This window comes from Panthera uncia, assembly GCF_023721935.1.
Source record: "Panthera uncia isolate 11264 chromosome A3 unlocalized genomic scaffold, Puncia_PCG_1.0 HiC_scaffold_12, whole genome shotgun sequence".
Classification (NCBI taxonomy): Eukaryota; Metazoa; Chordata; class Mammalia; order Carnivora; family Felidae; genus Panthera; species Panthera uncia.
The window spans coordinates 13,452,163-13,468,400 of record NW_026057579.1 but is presented as its reverse complement, the minus strand read 5'-3'; the positions used below and the strand labels follow the sequence as shown (position 1 = coordinate 13,468,400).

The window sequence follows — 16,238 nt, the reverse complement described above, 5'->3', positions numbered from 1 at the left end:
CCACTCATGCTTTGTCTCTGTTTCTCTCTCAAAAATAAATAAACATTAAAGAAAAAAAAGAATGTATGTTTTAAACGTGGGATCCATGGTTCTCAAACTTCAGTATGTAGTTAACAATCACAGGCTTATTATAAATGTATATTCCAAGGCTTACCCCAGGCTTACTGAATTGGAAATCTTCCAAGGCTGAGGCCCAGCAGTCTGCATATTCAGTCAACTCTATGTTATTCTGATACAGGCTGTCCTTGTACCGTGATTTGAGAAATTCTGCTTTGGAAGGTATGCTGCTTTTAGGGCAAAGGCCAAATGTTTAATTTTATTTTCTCTTCTATGGCTCAAGCTCAGAGCTTTGTACTTAGTAGGGACTTACTTGTGGTTGAAAAAAACACAATAAAAAAAGTATCTGCTACCCTTGTCCAAATAAAATATAATCTGTAGCATGTGGTTTCTTTCAGAATTAATCGTGCGTTAATACTTGGTATTTGAGCAAGCCATATAAGAAGGAGCTATAATATGATGCAAGTTCAAAATATGTGGCTTTAGTGTTTAGTGTTTTGAAATCCAGGCTCTCAGATCCTCTGATCTCATATAACTCTAAAAAGTCATTTCCTTCTTGAACTTTTTATCCCTCTTCAGCCTTTAAATGAAAATGAAGCATTCATTCCTGGTTTCAACCTGACTTACAGCCTTTTTTTTTTTTTTTTTTTTTTTAATTTTTTTTTTTAACCTTTGTTTATTTTTGAGAGAGAGACAGAGCATGAATGGGGGAGGGTCAGAGAGAGGGAGATACAGAATCTGAAACAGGCTCCAGGCTCCGAGCTGTCAGCACAGAGCCCGACGCGGGGCTCGAACTCACAGACCGCGAGATCATGACCTGAGCCGAAGTCGGACGCTTAACCGACTGAGCCACCCAGGCGCCCCTTACAGCTTTTAATCTATGTTGTTAATGAAGTATTAGACAGCATTATGATGTATTTCATTGTGTAGTCTGTCCACACAAGAATAACTGTGAATATGTGTTTAAAGTTCCATGTACTTGAGAATTTAATTTTTTGTCTGAAGAAAAAGAAGTTCATTTATCTAGTGAGCAAAGCAATTTGGAATTGCCTCATTTAGATAAAATTCATAATTTTGTTTCTAGTGGAACATTTACATATATGATATCACAAAAATGTTCAATGGCAGCTTTTTACTTGGAAATTAATAAGGTAATTTGTTCTTCATGCTTGAGAGGAATTTTGCCTATGAGATGGGCGGTGGTCTGTGAAGGCTTTCTGACCCTGAGAGTCTGTGAATTTATGCTGCCAGAGTAATTTCTTGATGCACTCAATATTACTTGGATGTAATATGAAATGTAATTTGTTCCCCACAGAGGACAGAGTTTGTAGCTCAAAATTTGCCTATGCAAAGTGAATTTCATAATGGTTTTATCTCCATGTATTTTTAGAATGACATCATGCGGCAGAACTATAAACATTCAAATGGAGAATCAAAAGTTGGGTCAGATAGTAACACCCCAGTCGATTTGGCTTTTAACTTTTCTGAGGGACTAATATACATTCTCTTTCTTCCCTGTATCATTTTATTATGATGTCCACAGTAGCACAGAGGTCACCAAATGCTTGGTATGAATATAACCAGGATTTGTGGCATTCTGAAACATCTTGAGAGACTTGGAGGGTCAGGTCGAAAGTCACAGAAGCTTAGAACTAAAAGGACCTCAAGGATAGATCCTAAGGACATTCAAGTAACTGAGTTGCTCACAAGTGCATGATGGTAGAGAGATGCCTTGCTTCTTTCTCAAGGCCGTACACTTCCCACTGCTTTGAATGAAGAAAAATTAAGAAGTTGTTTTGTCTATTCTGTCTTTGGGTAACATTGTCCTAACTATTCTTTTTTTTTTTTTTTTTTTTTTTTAATTTTTTTTTCAACGTTTTTTATTTATTTTTGGGACAGAGAGAGACAGAGCATGAACGGGGGAGGGTCAGAGAGAGAGGGAGACACAGAATCGGAAACAGGCTCCAGGCTCCGAGCCATCAGCCCAGAGCCTGACGCGGGGCTCGAACTCACGGACCGCGAGGTCGTCGCGGGGCTCGAACTCACGGACCGCGAGATCGTGACCTGGCTGAAGTCGGACGCTTAACCGACTGCGCCACCCAGGCGCCCCTGTCCTAACTATTCTTTAGTAACATACCACACATTACATGTATTTGTTTCTTCTTTCTGTGTCTTTTATTCATTGTGGCAGACAGACTCTAGGGCAGCTGCCATGATCCCCTACCTCTTGATATTCACGCCCTTTGATCTCCACCCTCTGAGTTTGGGCAAGACCTGTAACTTGCTTCTAACCAACTGAATGCATCAAAGGTAATGGAATATACATGGTTATATGTATGAGATTACCTTACATATGACTGTAAACCATCTTGATAGGAGACTCTTCCATAGCCTGCCTGGCCAGAGATGGCTTAGCTGGGTCCACTTCCTCAGAGTCTTATAAGGCTTCAGTCAAGGTACTGGCTAGAGCTGTGGTTTTATCTGAGGCTCAACTGGGGAAGGAACTGCTTCCAAACACATGTGATTGTTTGCAGTATCCATTCCTTGCATGCTGTTGGTTTGAGGGCCTCAGTTTCTTGCTGGTCAGTAGAAGGAGGCTACCCCCATGTCCTTGCCATGTGGTGCTCTTCAGAGGCAGCTCACAACAGGGCAGCTTGCTTTTTCAAAGCCAGCAAGGAAGAGACAGACTCTTTGTCATATTGGATATGGTCAGAAGACTCACTTATTTTAATTTTTTTAATATTTATTTATTTTTGAGAGAGACAGAGAGAGAGAGAGAGCAAACAGGGGAGGGGCAGAGATAGAGGGAGACACAGAATCTGAAGCAGGCTCCAGGCTCTGAGCTGTCAGCACAGAGCCCAACACGGGGCTCCATCTTATGAACTGCGAGATCATGACTGAGCCAGAGCTGGACACTTAACCGACTGAGCCACCCAGGTGCCCCAGAAGACTCACTTATTTTAAATTGCTGTATCTATTTGGGGTGAATTTGCACCCCATGATTTATGTTAAATTCTAAGGCTTGTGATCATGTTCACCTTGACCATATCAATGTAAACCCATTCTGAACCTTTTTCATTAGTTATATAATGATACGGTTCAGGAGATTGTGGAGCATATTGACTGTATTGTGAATTCAAACAAATGTACTATGTTTTTTTAAGTTTATGTATTTATTTTGAGGTGGGTAGAAGCAGAGAAAGAGGGAGAAAGAGAACATCCCAAGCAGGCTTTGTGCCCTCAGCGCGGAGCCCAACTCGGGGCTCAATCCTACGAGTGGTGAGATCATGACCTGAGTTGAAATCAAGAGTTGGACACTTAACCAAGTGAGTCACCCAGGCCAAACATACTGTATTTTAAGCAAGGAAATTGTATGCACTATTAAATTATCAACCAACCTACCACTTGGCCTTTACTAGACCAGAGTGACTATCAAAGCAATAAATTTTAATTTTTGCTTGGCAAATCAATTTCACTGCCATGTTCTTTCCCCTCCTTCCTTCCTTCCTTCTCTCCAAATGTTACACAAAAATAAGGTAATATTTGGGCACCAATGCTCTTGGAATTTATGGTAATCTCTTATCCCCCCCCCCCCCCCGCTGCTTCAGAAGTATGTCATGCTCTGTCCCTACAGTCATCTGTTTTCTTTTCTGCATATTTCTTCCCAGTGACAGCTTTGCTTCTCCCTGCTTCCAACAGTGATTAGCTCACAAACTACCTTATGGTTGAGTCCAAAGGCTTTGCCCAAAGGGACACACAACTGGCAGAAACAGCAAAAAGAAAGTGTCCCTGTTTCAACATTAATAGGAAAACTTTTACCACAGCACCAATTACAACTTCTTTAGTTACTATGACATCAGATTTTAGTCTTGACAAAACTGATAAAGCTCTAGGCATTTATTATTGGATAGTCTCGGGATCCTTTATTTCCCCCTTCATTACATGGAAACTAGCACTGTTTTATTTTAGGTGCTTGGCAGTGACAAAATACCAATAGAGGTCAAAGCCAAATCCAGTGAAGGAAGGCAATCTGGTTTAGATTTTCCCACTGAACTTCACCAAGGCTGGGCTTCTCTTGCGAGATAGTCTGAACTGTTTGATTTCTGCCAGCATTATTGTAATTTTGCAAAGTAACTATAATATTATTGTTTACTGACAATAGTCTAAGTAAAAATAAACTACTGGTGAACACAATTCAATTTTAATGACCTTAATGGGAAAGTTTTATTTCTATCCCACTAAGTATTCTTGTTCCTTCAAAGAATGGTTAACTTTTATGTCTTATTTTTATAATGTAGAACTCCTTCCTAAACTTCAACCATCTTTTCAGTGTTTCAACTAGAATTTAATGTTAAAGTTTATTTTATTATTTATTTTTGTGGCAGGGAGAGGCAGAGAGAGAGGGAGACAGAGAATAAAAGTAGGCTCTGTGCTGTCAGCACAGAACCCGACACAGGGCTTGATCCCACGAACCATGAGATCATGACCTGAGCTGAAATAGACACTTAACCAACTGAGTCACCCAGGCACCCCATCCTACTACAGTCAGAGGTCCATCCTTTACCTGCGTCCTTTCAATTCATCCTTCCAGGAGTTCTCATTCATTTTCATTAGTATGATACAATTCAAGTCCAAGGAACACAGTTCCCCACCGTGTGGTCGTCACCTAGCACTTCTACACGTTGTGAACAAAGCCAGGCTTTTATTAAAGGTATCTATAAGGCATTTAGGTGCAGTACATTCAGCTTGAACAAAAATATGCAGATCTTTGTTGCATTTTGTTTGACGACTTTGGCTTGGGATTCCTCTGTATTGTATACACTGAAATTCTTTGTAGGTGACTACAATAAAAAAAATGTATTTTCTTCTACTTGCAAAACCCAAATAGTGGAAGAAAGCCGCACATTACCTTTCCCCATGAGGACTTTGACTTTTTCCCCTAATGCCTTTTGAGAGAATCTATCATTAATTTTAGATTAGGAGCACAGAGCCTCTCTGTTCCCATAAAATGTTTTAATGCTTCATTTCTAGAGATGGGCTATATGGGGAGCTCTGTGAAGCTGTTCTTAGTGAGAAGTAAAATACTTCCTCACAAAAAGAGAAGTAACGTTTCTGGTGAACAATGGAAGCCTGGCAGATGTACTTGGTGTTTGAATCAGAGTTCTTGCTTTGCACATGGGAGCATGGTTTGCTCCTAGAAACATACTACCCTGTGTCTGGCCATTTCTTGCCAACGTCAGCCTGTGTCCCCTTTAGCCGCTTCACTACACTGCAGCTGTTATATCCTGACCACCATGGACTTCTTTCATCCTTTCTGCCATTACAACAGGGCCATTCACTCCTCACTTTCTGTCTCTTTTTTAAAGAAATCTTTTCCTCCCCCTCTCTGCCTGGGAATGTATATGCTCTTGCTTTTCCCTCACCAGATCTTGCTGAGTTCATTGTTTAGCCTATTCTTTCTAATATACAGGACTTTGCATTAAGGCTACAAATGAACAAGAAATGGCTGGGTCCAAAAACAATAAATCACTGAACAAAAGCAGGGAATGGGACTTTTTTTTTTTTCATCTAGAGACTTAATTTCTTCACGTTTTCTTTGGTTTCATCTTTTTTTTTTTAATGGTTATTTATTTAGTTTGAAGTGGGGAGGGGCAGAGAGAGAGAGAGAGAGAGAGAGAGAGAATCCCAAGCAGCCTCCGTGCTGTCATCGCAGAGACCAATGCAGGGCTCGATCTCACAGACTGTGAGATCATGACCTGAGCCAAAATCAAGAGTCAGGTGCTTAACTGACTGACTGAGCCACCCACATGCCCCTGGTTTCATCTTATTGCAGGCAACTTGTAATTTTCAAACATTCATATTAGTAAAGTTGGCTTTGACTTGATCCATTTTTATCAAGACTACCCCAAATGAGAGAGAGCTTTTGTCTCTCCCTTAAATACCATCAGCTTGTTTTTTCACAGCTTTTGCTTCTTCAGCTGGCTTCTCCACAGCAATAGGGAAATTAATGTGTCTTCTTAACATTGTATGTAAAAACTCTTCGAGTCTTCTAAAAGTTTTTTAAATGTTTATTTTTAAGAGAGAGTGCATGCACGTGTGCACAAGCAGGGGAGGGGCAGAGAGAGAGAGAGAGAGAAAGGGAGACACAGAATCTGAAGCAGGCTCCAACCTCCAGGCTGTCAGTGCACAGCCCAATGTGGGGCTCAAACCCCCAAACCATGAGATCATGACCTGAGCCGAAGTCTGACGCTTTGGCACTCCATCTTCTAGTCTTCTAAATAGGAGTCACCAGCATAAAAAGGATTTAGAAGTTTTCCTTATTCTTAGGTAAAACAAAACCAGTTGTCTAATCCTGTTCATTTTTATTTTTTTAATCAAAGTATAATGGACCAGTTTCAGGTTACCACATAATGATTCAATATTTGTATATATTATGCAATGATCACCACAGTAAGTCGAGTTAACGTCTGCCATCAAACATATTTGTAAAATTTTAGTTTTTATTCTGCTAAAACTCCCGAGTTCTACTCTTTTAGCAACTTTCAAATACACATCACAGGGGCGCCTGGATGGCTTAGGCAGGTGAGCATCTGACTTCGGCTCAGGTCATGACCTTGCAGTTTGTGGGTTCAAACCCCGCATCCAGCTCTGAGCTGACAACTCAGCTTCAGATTCTGTGTCTCCCTCTCTCTCTGCCCTTGCCCACTTGCACTCTGTCTCTCAAAAATGAATAAATGTTCAAAAATTTTTTTTCAAATACACATTACAGTGTCATTAGCTATAGTCACCAAATCCTTTTTAGAAGGTGGGATATTAGTAAGGAGAATAATTTTATAGGCCACTGCTTCTCATACTTCAGTGAGCACCAGAATCACCTGGGGTTAAGACAGTTGCTGGGCCCTGCCCCTGAGAGTCTGATCCCTGTGCTACTGAGTCTACCGGTCATTAGACAGCACGTGCAGCACGCCGAGTAGCCCCTCCAATCAAGAGATTCTCTAGCTTCTCCTGGATTGCTTCTCAAAGTGTTCCCCTAACACAAAGAACAAATTGTTGATAGTAAGTGTGGAACGACTGACAGAAAATGATAGATAATCAATAGGTAACTAATAGAATCATGTGATGGATCTTAAGTAATAACAGTTTTTAAAATTTTGTCGTTGGGGAGCCTGGATGGCTCAGTCGATTAAGCGTCTGACTTTGGCTCGGGTCGTGATCTCACGATTCGTGGGTTCAAGCCCTGCATCAGGCTCTGTGCTGACAGCTCGGAGCCTGGAGCCTGCTTCGGATTCTGTGTCTCCTTCTCACTCTCTGCCCTGCCCTTGCTCATGCTCTCTCAAAAATAATAATAAAATAAACATTAAAAAATTAAAAAACAATAAAGTTCTGTTGTTAAAATTAATAAGTTTTTACAGCATGGGTGCACACTACAAAAAATAAAAGGGCACTAAATATGTATATCACAAACTGATCTGTCCCCACATTCCAGATCCACACTCCCACTTTGCCAAATCAACCGTGTTTAAGTATCTTGTTTGAGTATCTGAATTTCACATTTTGAAAGAAGTTGAGAACTGCCCTCCACATAGTTTGTGCCAGTTTATACTTCCATCAGCTGTTATGGGGATGCTTATTCCTCCACACTTGAATGGTATTAGGCAATACCAAAATTTTGACCTGTCCGTCTGATATGTGAAAAGCAATATCTAATTTTTATCTTATGTTGTATGTAATCATGAGAGAAGTTAAACATCTTTCAGTTGCAAAACCGTGGATAATCTTTAATACAGATGGGCGACCAGTCTATAAACTCAACTTCATAATTTCTTTTAAGCAAAAGTGTGTGCTTTTCTTGTTCACCTGTTGATAACTTCCTTTTGTTGAACCTTGCCTCCAAAAGTATTTCAACTACTTTTGAATAAAAAGAAATAAGTTTGGTGACCCCTGTGGTCTGCCCTATCCCTCATTTCCCCCAGGAAATTCTATTTATAAGCCATTCCTTTGGGAAATGAACGAGGTGACACATGTTTGCTGATGGTATTTTATACAGAAAATGATACATCTCCAAACCCAAGCTTTCCTTATGGAAAATGTCAATTTAGCGAAGTGTAGATGATAGGAAATTAAACTTTGACTCTGGTACCATTACGAACGCTGAATTTTCCTCAGCTTGTTTATTGGTATTCACTTGAAAGAAACACATACACACACACACACACACACACACACACACACACACACACACCTCAGACTTTTTGAAATCAAATGCATTTCCTGCCTTCTTCTTTCCTCAGTGCTCTTACGACCAGCCTATTTATAGCCCAGAAAAGGAAAAAGCTCCACTGGAGGCAGGAAAACTAAGTTCAGAAAGAATAGGAGGAAGTGTGCCTGCCATTTAGCCAAACAACCTTTAATTCATTGAGCTCAAAGCCCAGCAGCTTCACTGTCGTTGTTAGGCGTAAACAGCTTGCAAATTTGAATTTTTTTTCTCTCCCCACTTTTGACCAGCACTGGGGCATTGAAGGTGATGGCAGTGTTTCAGAAGCCAGAACAGAAATCTCTAGGTGTTTGCACACAGGGAAGAGAAACTTGTTAGGGGTTGGTGAAGTGGAAAGAGAAAATTCAAGAGAGGAATGAGCTTGATATGATTCCACGTCTGTGAGTTAAGGTAAGTGTCATTTTTAAGACTGTCCATTGTTATGTCTATAAGGGATATCATAAGCAATGGAAGTAGCCAGAGACAGTATATATGCTTTGAAGGCAGGTCCTCATGAAAAGCTCATAAGCTTATTTATATTTCTGAAGAAATATAGAAATCAGTCTCAGTTATGACATATTCAGTCTTTAACAATGATATATATTTTTTTGAAATAGTATTTGTTTCCTTAAGATAGCTTTATCTCCATTAAGCTTTCTTCAGTTTCGTGATCACCAGGGGATTAAATAGTATAAATACTTTTGCTGAAGATCATTTTTGAAAAATGATTTCTAGGATTTGTCTGTTTATTCTCTTCAAAGTGCTGATTAATGATCATGTACCATTTCTTTGATCAATACTGGTTTAGAATATATTTAAATCAGCTCTCAAACTTGAGAAAAGTTACTTAACTAAAAGTTAAATTTTGTAGAAAAGTAAGTGAAGATAAAGTTGTTGTTGTTGTTGTTGTTGTTGTTGTTGTTGTTTTCAACACAAAGCTTCTTCTCTGGGACATTCATTTTCAGACAAAGGAGGACTTTCTAGAAGCACCAAAACAACACTGAACAGCTATGGTGATAGAAACTGTTCACCATAATTTATTTACATTTAAGTTAGGATTTCAAAACATTCAATTAGCAGGCATTTTCTGAGTGACCTGAAAAATGCCACTAGCTTTGGAAGTGGAAAGGTGGAAAGGTTAAATCCAAGAACAGTTGATGCTGCCCACAAAAACTTGGAAAGCTCCTAGGGACATTCCGAATTCTTTTAACATTCCTTGCCATCAGACAAGCACATTTGTTGAAATGATGCACCATATTTGCATCCACCACTGATAACTACCCCCCATTTGTGTCCTGCAGTAACTTGATTGATGTCACAATGACAACAAAGGGATACGTCTCTAGTGGTCTGTTGAAAAGAAAGAGCAGAAGGAAACGTTGGCTGTTATTTTGGCTTATCCCAGTTCGAGACTGGTATGTTTAGAATCTGTTGCAAGAAGATAGCAAAGCTGGAAGCCAGAAAAAGCTGAGCCAGCCAGATTGTAACTGGTGCAAGGAGCCAAGACGTGGCTGTGGCTCCATGTGGACTTGACTGGCTGTTCTCCTTCCTAGGAGAGTTTAAGCGTTATTAGTATTTTTTTTTCTGTTTAGAAAAATTACAATCCATTCCTTGGAAACTGTAGCAAAGTGTAGTATTCTTGAATAGAGAGAACCAGTTTTCTTAGTTGCTCTGAAACCATAAAAATAAAGACAGAAATAACATAAATCTGGGTAAATATGATCGATCTGAAGAAACAAGTAAAACAAACTCTTAGCACTTGTTTCCAAGACACTCCAGTGCCACATAGTCAGTTCTGCATCCATTGTATTTTTTGCACCAAGTGAAATCCAGGGTAATCTGATTAATTTCCACTCCACGTGAGACTAGTGATAGAGGTGCTGCTTACAGTGGTCCTGGTTTCTGTGAATGTTGAACTCCCTGCCCTTACAGTTTCAAAACAACTTTTTCATTTGAAAAATGTATATTTTTCTTTTTTTAAAACATATTTTTAATGTTTATTTATTCTTAGAGAGAGAGAGAGAGACAGCACAAGCAGGGGAGGGGCAGCGAGAGAGACACACAGAATCTGAAGTAGGGTCCAGGCTCTGAGCTGTCAGCACAGAGCCCGATGCGGGGCTCGAGCTCATGAACCGGGAGATGATGAAACTGAGTCGAAGTCGGTCGCTCAACCGACTGAGCCACCTAGGCACTCCCAAAATGTGTATTTTTCACTTGTATATTTACATTTTGAGAATAGAAATGTTTTAAATACGATCGAAGATTTAACTAATACAGACAATTAGGAGTTATGTGTTTTATTCTAAGAACATATTTTTTTTTCACTTTGAGAAGTCTTATGCTTGGTCATTGGTTTCTGGATGCCCGCAGATGGTCATAAATGTGTTCCTGCAATGCCAGTTATTTAAAATAGATTTGGGGGGGACTGTTTAATAGTTTCACCAGTTTCTTGATTTTTTTTCGAGCTCCTGAGTGTATTTTATGTTAGAGTTAGCTAATTTTGAAAACAAAATTAGGAGCTTTTTTTTTTTTTTTTTTTTTTTAGCTTTTCTGTTAATCAAATAGAAATCCGTTGCTTGGTTTCCAGCATGACTCTTATTTACTGTGTGTTAATAGGTGACGTTATCAAGCCACCTCTGGCCCTCACATTTAAATATAAGTGAAATCAGATTACTGAAGAGATAGTGTGAAGTGGTGACAAATTGACATGTCACCATGTGTAACCCATGACTTGTAGGATGCGTTGAAATGGAGTGTGGGGCGAAGCATGCCAAGGTCAGGCAGCTGGACCCACCTGGCCTGATGCTGTGGGGATGGGGGGGTTGCATATTGGTTTTAGTGTGTCTGGAGTTTTCTTTCTCCTCTGCTCTCATCCCTTCACGCCCTATATTACAGGTTTACAGCAGCCCCACACCACACAAGCATATTTATGAAGTTTTCCTACTTGCACTGCAAACTTTACCTTTGATAACTCAACATTTACTCAGAGAAATGGAATTCTATAGGACACAAAGCATCTTATACCAAATTAATGGTTAATATTAACCAAATTAGGGGCGCCTGGGTGGCTCAGTCGGTTGAGCGTCCAACTTTGGCTCAGGTCATGATCTCGCGGTCCATGGGTTCGAGCCCCGCGTCGGGCTCTGTGCTGACCGCTCAGAGCCTGGAGCCTGTTTCAGATTCTGTGTCTCCCTCTTTCTCTGACCCTCCCTTGTTCATGCTCTCTCTCTCTGTCTCAAAAATAAATAAATGTTAAAAAAAAAAATTAACCAAATTAGTGATGTACATAGTGGGTACCAGATAAGGAGGTTCTCCTGACTCAGGCAGGTTTCACGGAGGTATGAGGTTGAGCTGACCTCGCAGGCAGAAGATCTGATGGTACTGTGAGAAATAAGTGTCCGAGACGAGATTGGAACTGTGTACATGGGCAGGGATGGGAATATTCTTGGTGTGCCCAAGGAATAGGGTTGTCAGATGAAAAACAGGATTCCCAGTTACATGTGAATGTTAGATAAACAACAAACAATATTTTTGAATAAGTAAGTCCCATGCAGTAGGCTTCATACACACCAGTGCAATCGGAGATACTTACACTCAAAAAAAGTTTGTTGTTAGTCTGAAATTCACATGTAACTGGGTGTCCTCTGTTTTCATTTCCTAAATCTGGCAACCATACCAGGGAGCTGTGTGTCAACAGCTTGACATAAGCAGGGGCAATAAGCATAAGGGGCAAGAGAGAAGCGTCTGGAGGAGGTTGGGGTCAGACTGTGGTGGGACTGTAATGCCAGACAGAGGGGTGCAGAATCTAATTTGAATCCCCTGGGAAGCCAGTGAGGGGCTTTGAAGAAGGAAATGACATCAGTGAGATCTGCCCATTCAAGGCAGGACCTGGTGGGTCAAACAGAGCAGGTTTCTGATGCCTGGTGACAACAGAGAGAAGGAAACCAGATGGAGACACATTAGAGAACAAATCAACATGTTTTGTAAACTAATTGGCTATGGTTATAGGAAGAGAGGAAGTGTTACAGAGGATGTTATGTTTTACTGTCTATTCTAAGAAATAGCCAATCAGAGAGGTAGCAGCAGGTCAGGGAGTTAGCGGGGAAGATGAGGATTTTGGTTTCAGGCCTATTAAATTTGATGCTGTGATGGCATAGTCAGGTGGAAAGAGTAAGTGAACAGCTGGAAATGGGAAACAGCTTAAGAGGGAGGTGAGAAGCAGAAGAGATAACGGCCAGCATTTCCTTTTCTGCTAAGCCTTTCATGTCCAGTGTCTTGTTGAATGCTTACAACCACCCATGGGCAGGTTGTATCACTGGCCTCATTTTATGAATGAGGAAACTGCAGCTCAGAAAGGTTAAGTAACACGTTCACCACCAGCTAGCTAGTGAGAGACAGGTAGAGAATGGAACGCAAGTGTGTAAGAGGCCAAAGCCCACATGCCTGCTAATTCCCATGGAGAACAAGGAGGATCTGCTCTGGATTCATTTTTTGCATCTGCAGAGATCTAAAGGAACCAATTTTCCATGCTGTTATCTGATTATTATTATTATTATTATTATTATTATTTTTGAGAGGGAGAGAGAATGCATGAAGAGGGGAGAGGGGTAGAGGGAGAGAGAGAATCTTAATCAGCTTCCACACTCAGTGTGGAGCCCTCCGCAGAGCTCTGTCCCACAGCCCAGGGTCATGACCTGAGCTGAAATCAAGAGTTGAATGTTCAACCAACTGAGCCACCCAGACGCCCCACTGTCACCTGAGTTTTAACTGGATTCCTGGTCTTCAATTTTTTCTAAGTGTGGTAGCTCTCAGAGTTATGCACCTTTTAGTTAATCTCCCCGAGGAAAAGGGAGGAGGTTATACTCAGATTTTTGTGTTTATTTATTTGCACATTTATTTCCAAAATTGGTTTTCCCTTCAGTGCCTCATTTTTTACTTTTCGTCACCTACCTGGTGAATTAAAGATTATGCTGCAAACAGGCCAGAGAATGTTGAACTCCTTGCTCTATCCTGGGTTGCCCTCTAGTGGCTGCCTCAGGTAACGACGCTCAGGCCAGGCAGGGACCACGCAGGCAGCCCCTGCTCCTTAGGAAACCAATAGTTCAGAGAATCACTGCAGAATCATCTGTGGGTTCCTCAGTGGTTTGGAGGCTAGTTGTGCTAGGAGGTTCTGGAAAAGGACTTCGTGGCATTACGTACCCCCTTCCAGCTGGCTGGCCTGAAGGGCATTTTGAATAGACCAGTGTTATATTTATCTTAAACTTTGTAATCATTAAAAAAAAATCACTTTTTTATCTTGTTAGGAAGGCACATATTATCAAGTTTGGTTATTAAATAGCTTTGAATGCACCTATGTGATTTTGTTGTTAATCAATTTTCCTTTTATTCCAAATATTTACTTCAAGATACACAATATAGTTTTTAGTCAAAAGTGAATAATCTGTCTTTGAGGAATACAGCCTAAGGAAATATTCATAGATCCAGACAAAACTGTATATAAAAGAATGCTTACCTATTTGTAATGGACAAATTTTGGACAAATATACAGTAAAACCTTGGCTTGCAAGCATAATTTGTTCCGGAAACATGCTTGTAATGCAAAGCGCTTGTTTATCAAAGCGAATTTCAAGAACTGTTGGCACAGTTGTGATCATGTGATGTTTGGCGTCCCATACTACTCGTATTGCGAGACATCATTCATTTATCAAGTTAAAACTTATTAGAAATGTTGGCTCGTCTTGCGGAACACTCGCAGAAAAAGTTACTCGCATTCCAAGGTTTTATTGTACAAAAAAAAAATAAGGAAATTGTTGAGTAGTATTCCACAATGTGGAATTTCATATAGGCATCAAATTACATTAAACTATTTAATGTTTATACTAAATGCTAAGTGAAAGAGAGAAGGCAAAAAAAGTATATACATGGTATGATCTCACTTTCTTAAGAAATATATATGTTTACCTGAAAAAGCTGAGAGCTGAGCATTTATATACCAAAATATTAACAATAGAAGTCTCTAGTTGGTGGGATAATGGGGATTTTTATTTTCTACTTGTTTCCAGGATAAGCATGTTCCCCAAGATAAGCATGTACCACTCTTATAATTGGGAACAAAAAAACAGTTGTGTTTTGAAAAAGAGGAGAGCTGAGTGCCAGTGTTCTGATTTCTTGCTGTCATGGCTGACAATCATGTAGGTGCTAATTCAGCTCCATTTACGGCCTCTCTGCCCAGTCAAGAGCTGTATCCTGTTTGGGACAGCATAATTCATTGTAATGGAAAAGATGATGATGCACTAGCCTGGTCTATGACTTCACTATATTCATCAGCAACAGGAAACAAAGACACACACTTTTTTTTCATAATTGTTTTAGTAATAATTGACAATTGGAGGAAATGAATGGCAGAAAACAATTATGGGCAGACAAGATGGTCAGCAGATCAGACTGGGAAATGCAAAGGGGCCAGTCTCAGTTTTGTTCCTACAACGATTTCAGAACATTACAAAGATATTATTGTTTTGTTTTCAATCCACTCCTGAAATCACTGTTGTTTTTACCAGCAGTTACACAATTCTTTGCTGGCAGCAGTGACCCCCCCAATATGTTTTTGATTCAGTAATCCGGTAATCACACATCAAGGATTTGGAACTGAATTTTTTATGTATATCGATACTCAGGGCCAGTGTGAACTTCTCCCTGTGTGTGTCCACTAATAACGCTCCTTTTTAATAAACTGGCCATTTGTGGCCCATACATGAAATTTTAAACACTTCATTTTCTATTAAACTTTAAAATATCAAATCCATATTTCTCTTTTCTGTGAAATGATCCCTAGTCTTCATTTGAACAGCAGGGGGTTGGGGGTGGGGGTGGGGAACAAACAACCAAAACTCAAAATAAGTGAATTCATGATTCACTCTCTGGTGGAATGAGCACAATTAGTAACCGCTGAGCTGAAAATGAAGGCTGCATTCTCAACTAGGAAAGAGCTAAGTAAGGCAGGTGTTACATACACTGTGGTAACATTTCTCCACCCTAGTGGCTTCTGTCTGTGAGCACAACTTAACTGTCCTGCTGGGCACTGTTAAAATTCTTAGCATGGGGGAACTACACATGCAGGGCGTGCTTTAACCTGTACTCCAAGTCATATTCTTCTCAGATTAGCCTGATTTGGAGTAAAATTCTGCAGCAGCTCTCGCTTCCAATCTTAAAAACCTCTCACTGGTCATGCTCTTTGTTGTGGAGACCTCTAGACCGGTGCTGCCCCATAGGAATATAATGTGAGCCACAACTGTCATGCTATGTTTTCCAGTTGCCACATTACAAAGATAAAAAGAAACGGAATTAATTTTTTAAATATAGTTTATTTTACCCAATATACCAAAACATTATCATTTTGACACGCAATCAATATAAAAGGCTATTACTGAGGTAGTCTACATTTTCTTTTTTCGGTACTAAGTCCTTGACATCCAGTGTGTACTTTGCATGTGTCTCAGTTCAGACAAGGCTCATCTTACATGCTGAATGGAGTCAGGTGCCTGGTGGCCACTGTAGTAGACAGTGGGAATCTAAACAGAAGACCTATATAGTGCAGCCACAGTAATGTAAATGGCATCTGAAATTTGGGCTGTGAGATCCCACTGTCTGTCCAGGACTCAGCCTTCTCCTCTGTGATGTACTAGCATGCCACTCGAACAGGGATCATCTGCAACTGAATAGTTGAATAACTGAAGAGCAAGAAAAGATGGCCAGTTTTTGACTTTTTGCCTATTAGATCCAACTATTTTCCCTGTTAGAACAATCCAGCTGTTCGTTTAGACTGTGTCTGTAATGGATTCCTCAGTTGAGGGTAGATAGGGGTAATAGAGGTTTTTAAAAACTCCCAATTTTTGAAATCTGGACTATGTAATTGTTAAGAGACTTT

General features: G+C 40.1%; 1 protein-coding gene across 4 annotated transcripts in view; it reads left to right on the top strand.

The window, feature by feature from the left end:
• The first annotated feature begins 8,289 nt into the window (after positions 1-8,289).
• RASGRP3 (RAS guanyl releasing protein 3) overlaps positions 8,290-16,238 on the top strand; it is a 107,705-nt gene continuing 99,756 nt past the window's right edge. For 3 of the 4 annotated variants that reach the window (XM_049652307.1, XM_049652305.1, XM_049652302.1), the window contains exon 1: positions 8,292-8,722. The gene's annotated coding sequence lies outside the window, so the exon portion shown is untranslated. Of the gene's footprint in view, positions 8,723-16,238 lie in introns of all 4 variants that reach the window. The other variant, XM_049652306.1, reaches the window with a different exon arrangement.